Raw genomic sequence first — 12,316 nt, forward strand, 5'->3', positions numbered from 1 at the left:
ATGTCATCCAGCACTTGTTGCTGAGATTTATCCATAGGCCCCTCAGTTTGCAAAGGAGGAACAAAATCTGATTTCATACCACCTGTAAAAAAAAAACAGTCATTATCATCAAAATCTTCATTTTTAGTAGATGTTTCAACAGGCATATTGCTCAATAACAGCAACAAATCATTTTCTTCATTAGAAAACAACTCATTAGCAAAGAAACCCAGAGGAGCCAGATGAGCTCTAACCTCTCCTTCCTTTCTAACCCTTTCAGATTTTTCAGCTATAGACAGATATTTTTCTAAACATAAATTTCACAAACCCTTGAATAGATCAATTTCAAAATTAAAAAAATTTAACTCGGCAGGCAAGCAAAAGTTCAGTCCCTTTGATTATAAAGATGAACATTCTTTGCTCCGTTCTACTCCTGTTAAATTAAATGAGAGATAAACAATGCTATCATCATTAAGACTGTTCACACTTATCTCCTTCATGTTATTTGTTTTCTCTTTAATCCCCTGTTGGTGTAGAAACTTCCTTCCGATGCATGTTCTAAAAAGGCCTTTATTCACATCTTCCAGTCTAATACTGCCTTTTTGTTTCTGACTGAACACAGATCTTTTATTTTCCAGTTCATTTTCCTTTTCTTAAAAAAAACCTTATTTTTCAATTGAAAAAAGTTTCCTATTTCAAAATCTTGTTTATCTCCATGAATAGGTCTTTTTCTTTTTTATATATCAGCTTGAATGGGAATAAAGCGTCTCTCCAAACATTTCAGGAAGGTCCTGAATTGGTTTTCAGTTAGATGGTTTTGCAGCTCTTGTTTAGCTCTAGGCAGGTCTGCCACTATAGAGTCATATTCAGACTCTGAGTTTTCACACCAACCGCATTACTTTCAGTGAGCGTCCATATGAATTTTATGCCACTCATCAATAAATTCATTATCTTAGAACTTAGATACCTCTTTATAGACTCTTAAAGCTCTTCGTATGTGGTTAGAAGCATTATATGACTGCAATGAGTTAACTATCCAAAAAAAACCATTTATTTTTCTGCTAGGGACTGTATGTGATATTTAAGAATTTTAGTGCTTAGATTTTTTCAAATCACTTTGTGAATTGCACTGTTCAAAAAATGCAACAGTGTTCCTTCTATTTCAACCCATTAAGGACCAGGTGCTGTAAATATACGGCGCCTGGTCCAGGGCCTAAAGCACCGCCAATAGTAAAATTACTGCAGCGTTTTAAGCCTGAGGCAATCAATCAGGAGCGGGTTATCAGCTGTTAGTAACAGCTGATAACCCAGAGGAGATGGCCCCAGCTACAGTGGGAAAGTGTCAAATTAAAAAAAAGAATGTCCCCCAGAGGTCTTACATGATGACATGGGGGACATAGATAGTAAAAAACATGATTACATACACAAAGAAAATAATATTACAGAAGTAAACAACAATATATACATAAAAAAGAAAATAAAGCCAAACCCAACCAAAAGCGTCGCCGTATGCGCCCTGTAAACCAAAACCATACATATGTCCTTTTTTTTTTAACTGTAAATATGGCTCAATTTTGGAGTAGGGCTTATACTTCAAGCATCCTCAAAAATCCTGCAAAAGCATTCAGCATCCTCAAAAATCCAGAAAAATCCTGCTACGTCTTATTTTCAGGGTATGTCTTATTTTTAGGGAAACAGGGTATATATCAAAACATCCTAAACAAATAGAGGAACCCATTACCATACTTAATTTAGCATAAATATACTAAATAAAAAAATAACTATAAATGTTAAAAAAATCATTTTTTTAGCATTTTACCCCCAATAAAACTAAAAAAACGGGAAAAAAAGTCAGTGAAAAAGATATTTAAAAAAAAAAAACTATATGTCACGGAAAAAAAACACAGTAAAAATAATTTTGGTAGCTAAAGGAAACAAAATAGGACAGTAAAACCACCATATAGGTAAAATCCCTAAAACGTGTCTGGTGCTTAAGGTACAAAACAGCTTGGTATTTAAGGGGTTAATTCAACGCTGCTCCATGCTGTTCATCAAAGGAAGCATCAAGATTTTAGTATTGTGTTTTTTGCTTGCCCGATTAGTTCTATAATATACAGATTTCACTGAGGCAAAAAAGAGGTCTATTTCCAAGATTAGATGCCCTTCACTGTATAACATACAGCAATGCAGCTATATTACAGTACATTGTATCAATATGGAAGTCCATTAAACTATGTCACAAGGAAGAAAGGATTTAATTGTTTGAAAAGCATAGAAGGCCAGGAAGCCTTTCCTAGACCCCAAGCTGTCATGGCAACCAGTCAGCCCCCTGTGACTATGTCACAGGGGAATATAAGGCACTAGAGGAAGCCCCCATATGGCTAGCTGCTTAGATACTGTAGTCAACATTGACTATACCATCTACACATTTAAATGGCCACAATTGGAGCTACAGCTGATCATGGTTATTATGGCTGGCTATGTGAAACCTCCTGACCATTCCCCCCCAAAAAACCTCTCATGCGACCTAAGACATACAGTTATGTCAAAATCATGAAGGGCTTAAGCTAGTTGTCCCTCTTTGAACCCTCTTTAGTCCTCACATATCATTTTTCATTGTGAAGAACACCACTGTTCCCCAATATTCCAGATAAAGACTTAGGAGGGGCAAGGAAAATATTATTTTTGAATTATCTTTCTATTTATACACACTAATTGAATTTACATAACCAGAGAGCAGTAGCACTTATGCTGTTCTGTTATTGTCAGTTGAATTAATGTAATACATACTGTACATGGCCATAATACTAAAGGCAAAATAGAACAGAATTATCAGCATCAAGATTCAAAAACAGATGAAAGTCATTTTAATTGACTACTAATTCATGTCGTTTTATATCATTTGTGAGATGCTCTTTATGATTATATAAATAACCATGATTTAAAATACTTTGCACATAAATACTTCCCAATTGGCTAAACTAAAAGGTTAAAACATAATATGTTAATTTCCTAGTTATAAAAATATATGGAGTTGATAAAATGAACTATTGAGACTGAAACATTGTATTAATTTTTCAGATTTTCATCCTTTTTATGCAGCCAGCGAGTTAAAATTACCGCATTGTATGATAATGTTCCTGACGCTTCACTTGGTATACTACTGTGACTGGCAAAGTATTTGATTAAAGAAGATTAGAAAAAAATGTGGATGAGGAAAAAGTGCTTGAATGAGACAATTTAGATCTGTATTTGAGTTGTTAGATATAAAGGAATGACTTGTTTGGGATCAATGGATTGAGAAAAGTAAATATGGTAACAGTTCCAGGTATTGCATTCTTTATACAGTAAGTATGAGGCCTTAGTCAGACGGGCGTTTTTTTCCGCGATTTGCGGATCACATGACGGATGCGCATCCGCAAATCGCGTGACCGGGGCCAAAAAATCACCCGAAAAAAACTGCTCCTAGCCGCGTTTCATTAGAAACGGGCCGGAGATGTCCAGCGCATTGAATTCAATGGAGCCGGCAATACAGCCGGCTCCATTGAAAGCAATGGGCTGCGGGCGATCTCACGATGAATTTTCGGGAAGGGCTTAAAAATATAAGCCATTCCCTGAAATTCATCCAGAAATGTGTAAAAACAAAAAAAATATATATACTCACCTGGTCCCGGCAGACGGAGTTCAGCCGCGGCCAGCCGGCAGTTCTCCTGAACTGCTCTGAGTAGTATTTAGCAGCCGGGGATTTAAAATCCCGGCCTGCTGAATGAGCTGCCTCTGATTGGTCACAGCCTCACCAATCAGAGGCAGCTCTCACTTACCGCCGGCCCCATTGAGCGCATATAGAGAAGAGAACAGGAATCGCAGATAGGTGCGATCTGCGATTTCTGTTCTATAATTTATCGGACGAGCGCATAAAAAGCGCTCATGTGTCCGATACCATTGCAAAGCAGTGGTTTTATAAAATCACCGGACGCATGTGCATGCGCAAATCGCGCGAAAAAACGCCCGTCTGACCGAGGCCTAATTCTGGAAATTTCATATCTGTGGTGGATAAATATTTTAGTAATTTTAAGATATTTATGATCATGTTAAAAAAAATTATCCCATTGTGGCAACAAAAAAAAACTAAATGTGTACATGAATAGAAAATAATTAGGTCAAATAGTACAGCTAGACTTCCAATAATAAAGAACTTTTCTATATTGTACTATGAACATTACCGCAGTAGGGATAAGAAGATGAAAAATGGAAATATAACAATTATCAATCCTATCAAGATAGTTTGGATCCAATTTGCAGCAAAATCCACATTTGTAACAAGCAGATTTTGAGGATTTGCAGCATCAAGTTCACCTCTCTACATTGAAAGAAGCCAAGTCTGCCGTAAAAATCATCAGAGGTTGACATGCCGTGGATCTAAAAATCTGTACCACATGTTGATTTTTGCATGGAAATGTTCTACAGCATATTGGAAATTGTTAAAGTCTCTTCCACTTTGTTAATACTGTATTCCACTACAGCTCTGCAATATGCAAATCTGCAGGAAAAAATTGCAGTATTCTTGCTATATTGTCTTAGGTGGTCACATACATGAAGGCTTGACCTCTCTGTTGCCACTCAATTTTAATGAATAGCACTGCAGACTGTTATTTGTACTTAAAAATGGAAGTTTAATGGAATGGAAGCAAACTGAAAACATTGTTTTTTTTAAAACGATTGAAATCAATGGGAAAAAAGACAGAAATATTTAATTCCATTTTAATTCAGTTTTCTGTTCCAAAAATGGAAACAGAGAGATGAAATGCCCTAATGCAGGTTTGAATGGGCCCTTGCATTTATGCACTTGAATGAATTTTCAACAAGAGAACCATTTTCATTATTTTATTCTCATCTCTAGTCACATTATCAAAAAAAGGTTTGGGTTTTTTTTTGTGTTGCATAGGTTTGATACAAACAATTCAAGTGCTATTCATTCATTTCTGGATTACACTAAGTAGAGGACATGTTCTGTGGAAGTAAGCATGTGGAAGTCAATAAGGGTCCATTTTAGTGCTATCCTGTGCTTAGTGGATATTAGTGCGCATTAGGGGTATTTATAGATTTGTAAAGAAAATGGGACTGTTTACCTCTCTCTTATGTGGCGCTACTTCACTATTCAAGCACTGCTAAGAAATTGAAGCATTTCCTGAATGCCATGGTTTTGATAATGAAATATAGCAAATTGTTTAATGCAAACAGCATTTATATTTAAAAAAAAAGCTTGATAAACACTGTACGAAAATAAAATATCATGAGTTAACTTTTCAAAACATATTAACAACTGAGATACATTTTAATGTTTGAATAAATGAATGAACACCTCACAAAAGAATGGTGTTTTCAGCACTACGTTGAGTTAGCCTCTGTTAACATTTTATTTTGTATTTATATTCACGTATGCCAATTGTATCCGCAGGCCCCAATTTAGGGGCCAAAAGGAAAATGAAATATGAACAGAACCTTAAATCCCATCCTAATATCTGTCATACACATATGGTGGATGTCAGGTGTTAGTGTCTTAAGCAGGATCTGGAGCCAAACCTACTCAATACACAACAAATGTTATCTATCTTTAACATCTGACATGCGGCTGCAAAGACTGGATCAGAGATATCTCAGATCCCAACCATCTAAATGCTGCTGTCAGTGCTGAAAGCAGTATTTAAGTGGCCTGACAAAGTAAGCATGGGGCATGTAGCAGCTTTTTCAAAATCCCCAAAACCTCTTGGTACCAAGAGTGAAAATTGCAGATAAGTCTTAGCTCATCATTTGTTTTAACTTGTTTAGGCCTGCAATGCATCAAGTCCATGCACTGGGTATTACTCGTACATATCTTAGCATATTTAATAGCTTAGTTACTGTACCCCCGTTCACAAAATCTTCTACATAAATCATCAGCCTGATCTTCATATCTTCTCTGGTCCAAACAAATCTGGTGACCCGTAAGAAATTGATTAACCAGGATATTCTTAATAGGATGAGAAAAGTAGCATGTAGCAAAGTATTTGCGAAGGTGCTCTTCTAAAAATATCAGTTTGCAGTAAACCCTCCTGATCAGCCTACATTGAAAGATCCAAAAAATCAACCAGTGTGGAATTGTGCTTAAATGAAGGCCTAATATTACAATTCAAATCCATCATAAATGCCTCCAAATCAGTAATTGTCCTCTCACCTTTCTTGTGTGATCATCTTTTTGAACCCATTTCTCTCTATCTCTTTGCTTTTATATAACTGTATCTAATATAGCTATCTATTAATTTTACAAACTTTGTTTCTAATATGGCCACCTTTTTGTGCATGCACAAGTTGTACCCTTTCCCATCCCAGGAGTAATGATTGTGCTCAATGTGTGCTTGCATGGGCAACTCATTTGTCATGTTGGTCAACTGAGCATTGGGAAGTTGTAGTTACTGTGCAACAGAGGCAAAAAGGTCTGTCCTTGTGATGCATCAGTGTCTTAGTTGAGATTTGGTGCCATGGTTTTATTGGCTGTGTTATCTCTGCACTGTGTTTCATATGGGTGAATGTGGGTGTATATTATGCTCCAAGGTTGTGTCTCAGATCTGGGCAGGTGGTATGCATGTGATTATTTTTGCACGGGTAGCCAAGAAAAGCTGCTAACTAATTATGTTTACATGTTATAATAGGTCTACAACCATGCCAATCATCCCGAACGAAGCAGTTGGCGAAATGCACATCTGGCATTGCAGGTTTTCTACTCTGTAAACCTATGTACTTGCAAGTATAATTACTACTTTGGATATTGAATACTGCAATTTGAGGTTTGCCTGGTATATACTGTGCAGTGCCTTTGTTTTAATACTCTGCACTGTCATAATTGCAGGGTTGACATATAGTATTTATACTCTACGTGTGGGTTGCTTACCACTGTTTTAAATTTGTATGATTCTTTTTTTAATTAATTTGTTTTTTATTTTGTACTAAGATGACATTTTTATTCATTTTCACTTGTGTGATGTACAGATTTTTTTTTTCTGGCATGTCTACGAGATGGTTAATGTAAATGTCTGTTTGTTAAATTTAAAGTGAGTGGAGTGTGCAAATGTGAATCCATGAGTACCAGTGTTTAGTGAACCAAACCAGTAGAACCCTTCTTAGGGTAGAAATTTGCAAAAAGTTTGGATCAGCGTGAACCGGAACTGAGCTTTTAACAATGCTTTACCTGAAATGGGGTTCTACTGATTCAATTTGCTCAGCACTATGCCTGAACACTGGTGTATAATGCCATCTAAGAGCCATAGACCAAGTGAAATGCAAGTAACATTGGGGCCTATGCTACAGAGACCTATTGATTAGAGAATTTCCTACAGTATGGGGTAAGTCTGACCTGAACCCCTGAGTGCGGAAGCGCTGCTTCCTCATTCAGGTGGTTGCTAGGGAATCCTTGTGATGTCAGTAATGATTTCTTTTGCATAGCCCTTAAACATTGTTACACCAATTTTAGAGGTTTTGGTGAACGTCTGGTTCAGTTTGAACTAATTTTTAACTGAGAGTTAACTGAACCAAACTTTTTAAAACTTTGCTTATCACTAGGGAGTAAGCAAGGTAACATTAAAGTTGTGCTGCAAAATTGTCCTTTCCACCATCTTCCTTTATTGTTGCACCATTTCCAGAACAACCTGCTCATCTCTATTTCATATACATCTTTACAGCATATACTCCAAAACAATATATGTAACAATGACTACCAGGTTTGCCATGCAAGAAAACTTATCAACTTTTTTTCCTTTTAAAATTCCTTATTTTTAAAAAAAGTTGGGAAATAAAAAAAAAATATGCAGAATTATACAAATCTTGCATTGGAGTACCTGTTACTATACCCATTGTCTGTTTATTGTTTCAAGCCATCTGTGTCTCCACCTGCTGTACTTAGCAGGTACAGACGGCAGACTATGTCACCTGTTCCTGTGCCAAGTCCACAGAAATAGGACTGTCTCAATAAGACCGTATACCACCCTATCAAGCTTAATTCCCACACTTGAAGAATTTCAGCAGGCTAACATGCAATTATAGTGGTCTTCATATGAAAAAAGAGGCTCGCCATAGTCAACCACTGATTGCAGTGCCCACTGCTAGGCAACTGCTCTAAAATATTTCTTCTTATGCAATGCATAAATGAAATGTGAAACTAGGGTTTATTAACAGATTACATATAAAAAAATGCAGTGGTCAGCAATAGAGATGAGCGAACGTACTCGACCGAGCTTGATACTCGTTCGAGTATTAGCGTGTTCGAGATGCTCGTTACTCGTGACGAGTACCACGCGATGTTCGAGTTACTTTCACTTTCATCTCTGAGACGTTAGCGCGCTTTTCTGGCCAATAGAAAGACAGGGAAGGCATTACAACTTCCCCCTGCGACGTTCAAGCCCTATACCACCCCCCTGCAGTGAGTGGCTGGCGAGATCAGGTGTCACCCGAGTATATAAATCGGCCCCTCCCGCGGCTCGCCACAGATGCGTTCTGACATACTTTAGGGAAAGTGCTGTCTTGGTGGAGTTGCTATAGGGAGAGCGTTAGGAGTATTTTAGGCTTCAAGAACCCCAACGGTCCTTCTTAGGGCCACATCTAACCGTGTGCAGTACTGTGGAGGCTGCTTTTTGCAGTGTTGCACTTTTTTTTTTTTGGTATATCGGCCGTGCAGAGCATTGCGCCCTGCAGTAATACTCCAGGGCCAGAAGTGGTGGTTAGGCAGGGACAGAAGACATATATTGTGAGGCAGGGACAGAAGACATATTTATTGAATATAGGCAGTGGGCCTTTGCAAAAACATTTGGGGAAAAAAATCTATTTGGCCTGCCTGTGACTGTCCTCAGTGTACTGGGTCTCTGCTGGGGGTAGTAGTCCTCCTAATTCATACGCAGCCAGCTAAGTTTTACAGCAGGCTTGCGCAAAATTATTTCCTGGCTCTGTGTTGGCTGTTAAATCACCGCTGTATTCCAGTCCACAGTGCAACACTCTGCAGTTATTTGACATGCTCCAGGGCCAGTAGCGGTGACGCAGAGAGAGAAGAGATATATTAATTGAATATAGGCAGTGGGCCTTTCCAAAAACATTTGGGGAAAAAATCTATTTGGGCTGCCTGTGACTGTCCTCAGTGTTCTGGGTCTGTGCTGAGTGTAGTAGTCCTCCTAATTCATACGCAGCCAGCTAAGTGTTACAGCAGGCTTGCAAAAAATTATTTCCTGGCTCTGTGTTGGCTGTTAAATCACCGCTGTATTCCAGTCCACAGTGCAACACTCTGCAGTTATTTGACATACTCCAGGGCCAGTAGCGGTGACGCAGAGAGAGAGAAGAGATATATTTATTGAATATAGGCAGTGGGCCTTTGCAAAAACATTTGGGGAAAAAAATCTATTTGGGCTGCCTGTGACTGTCCTCAGTGTACTGGGTCTCTGCTGGGGGTAGTAGTCCTCCTAATCCATACGCAGCCAGCTAAGTGTTACAGCAGGCTTGCACAAAATTATTTCCTGGCTCTGTGTTGGCTGTTAAATCACCGCTGTATTCCAGTCCACAGTGCAACACTCTGCAGTTATTTGACATACTCCAGGGCCAGTAGCAGTGACACAGAGAGAGAAGAGATATATTTATTGAATATAGGCAGTGGGCCTTTGCAAAAACATTTGGGGAAAAAAATCTATTTGGGCTGCCTGTGACTGTCCTCAGTGTACTGGGTCTCTGCTGGGGGTAGTTGTCCTCCTAATTCATACGCAGCCAGCTAAGTGTTACAGCAGGCTTGCGCTAAATTATTTCCTGGCGTTCCGTAAGCGAAATCAGCCTCCAACCTCAGGCCAATAAGCGGCACATTTAATTACAGCGTTCTGTTTCTGCATTACTGGTAATACAGCATGCTGAGGGGTAGGGGTAGGCCTAGAGGACGTGGACGCGGACGAGGACGCGGAGGCCCAAGTCAGGGTGTGGGCACAGGCCGAGCTCCTGATCCAGGTGTATCGCAGCCGACTGCTGCGGGATTAGGAGAGAGGCACGTTTCTGGCATCCCCACATTCATCTCACAATTAATGGGTCCACGCGGTAGACCTTTATTAGAAAATGAGCAGTGTGAGCAGGTCCTGTCGTGGATGGCAGAAAGTGCATCCAGCAATCTATCGTCCACCCAGAGTTCTACGCCGTCCACTCCTGCAACTCTGAATCCTCTGGCTGCTGCTCCTTCTTCCTCCCAGCCTCCTCACTCCATTACAATGACACATTCTGAGGAGCGGGCAGACTCCCAGGAACTGTTCTCGGGCCCCTGCTCAGATTGGGCAGCAATGGTTCCTCTCCCACCAGAGGAGTTTATCGTGACTGATGCCCAACCTTTGGAAAGTTCCCGGGGTCCGGGGGATGAGGCTGGGGACTTCCGGCAACTGTCTCAAGACCTTTCAGTGGGTGAGGAGGACGATGCCGATGAGAAACAGTTGTCTATCTGTGAGGTAGTAGTAAGGGCAGTAAGTCCGAGGGAGGAGCGCACAGAGGATTCGGAGGAAGAGCAGCAGGACGATGAGGTGACTGACCCCACCTGGTTTGCTACACCTACTGAGGACAGGTCTTCAGAGGGGGAGGCAAAGGCAGCAGCAGGGCAGGTTGCAAGAGGCAGTGCGGTGGCCAGGGGTAGAGGCAGGGCCAGACCGAATAATCCACCAACTGTTTCCCAAAGCGCCCCCTTGCGCCATGCCACCCTGCAGAGGCCGAGGTGCTCAAAGGTCTGGCAGTTTTTCACTGAGAGTGCAGATGACCGACGAACAGTGGTGTGCAACCTTTGTCGCGCCAAGATCAGCCGGGGAGCCACCACCACCAGCCTCACCACCACCAGCATGCGCAGACATATGATGGCCAAGCACCCCACAAGGTGGGACAAAGGCCGTTCACCGCCTCCGGTTTGCACCGCTGCCTCTCCCCCTGTGCCCCAACCTGCCACTGAGATCCAACCCCCCTCTGAGGACACAGGCACTACCGTCTCCTGGTCTGCACCCACACCCTCGCTCCGCTGTCCTCGGCCCCATCCACCAATGTCTGTCAGCGCACCGTTCAGCCGTCGCTAGCGCAAGTGTTGAAGCAGAAGCGCAAGTACGCCGCCATGCACCCGCACGCTCAAGCGTTAAACGTGCACATAGCCAAATTTATCAGCCTGGAGATGCTGCCGTATAGGCTTGTGGAAACGGAGGCTTTCAAAAGTATGAGGCTGCGGCCGCCCCACGCTACTCAGTTCCCAGCCGCCACTACTTTTCCCGATGTGCTGTCCCAGCCCTGCACGACCACGTCTCCCGCAACATTGTACGCGCCCTCACCAACACGGTTACTGGCAAGGTCCACTTAACAACGGACACGTGGACAAGCACAGGCGGGCAGGGCCACTATATCTCCCTGACGGCACATTGGGTGAATTTAGTGGAGGCTGGGACAGAGTCAGAGCTTTGGACCGCTCACGTCCTACCCACCCCCAGAATTGCGGGCCCCAGCTTGGTGGTAGTATCTGCGGCGGTGTATGCTTCCTCCACGAAACCACCCTCCTCCTCCTCCTACGCAACCTCTGTCTCGCAATCAAGATGTGTCAGCAGCAGCAGCACATCGCCAGCAGTCGGTGTCGCGCGGCACGGCAGCACAGCGGTGGGCAAACGTCAGCAGGCCATGCTGAAACTACTCAGCTTAGGAGATAAGAGGCACACGGCCCACGAACTGCTGCAGGGTCTGACAGAGCAGACCGACCGCTGGCTTGCGCCGCTGAGCCTCCAACCGGGCATGGTCGTGTGTGACAACGGCCGTAACCTGGTGGCGGCTCTGCAGCTCGGCAGCCTCACGCACGTGCCATGCCTGGCCCACATCTTTAATTTGGTGGTTCAGCGCTTTCTAAAAAGCTACCCACGCTTGTCAGACCTGCTCGGAAGGGTGCGCCGGCTCTGCGCACATTTCCGCAAGTCCCACACGGACGCTGCCACCCTGCGCACCCTGCAACATCGGTTTCATCTGCCAGTGCACTGACTGCTGTGCGACGTGCCCACACGGTGGAACTCTACGCTCCACATGTTGGCCAGGCTCTATGAGCAGCATAGAGCTATAGTGGAATACCAACTCCAACATGGGCGGCGCAGTGGGAGTCAGCCTCCTCAATTCTTTACAGAAGAGTGGGCCTGGTTGGCAGACATCTGCCATGTCCTTGGAAACTTTGAGGAGTCTACCCAGATGGTGAGCGGCGATGCTGCAATCATTAGCGTCACCATTCCTCTGCTATGCCTCTTGAGAAGTTCCCTGCAAAGCATAAAGGCAGACGCTTTGCGCT

Source organism: Eleutherodactylus coqui, chromosome 4 (assembly GCF_035609145.1).
Source record: "Eleutherodactylus coqui strain aEleCoq1 chromosome 4, aEleCoq1.hap1, whole genome shotgun sequence".
Classification (NCBI taxonomy): Eukaryota; Metazoa; Chordata; class Amphibia; order Anura; family Eleutherodactylidae; genus Eleutherodactylus; species Eleutherodactylus coqui.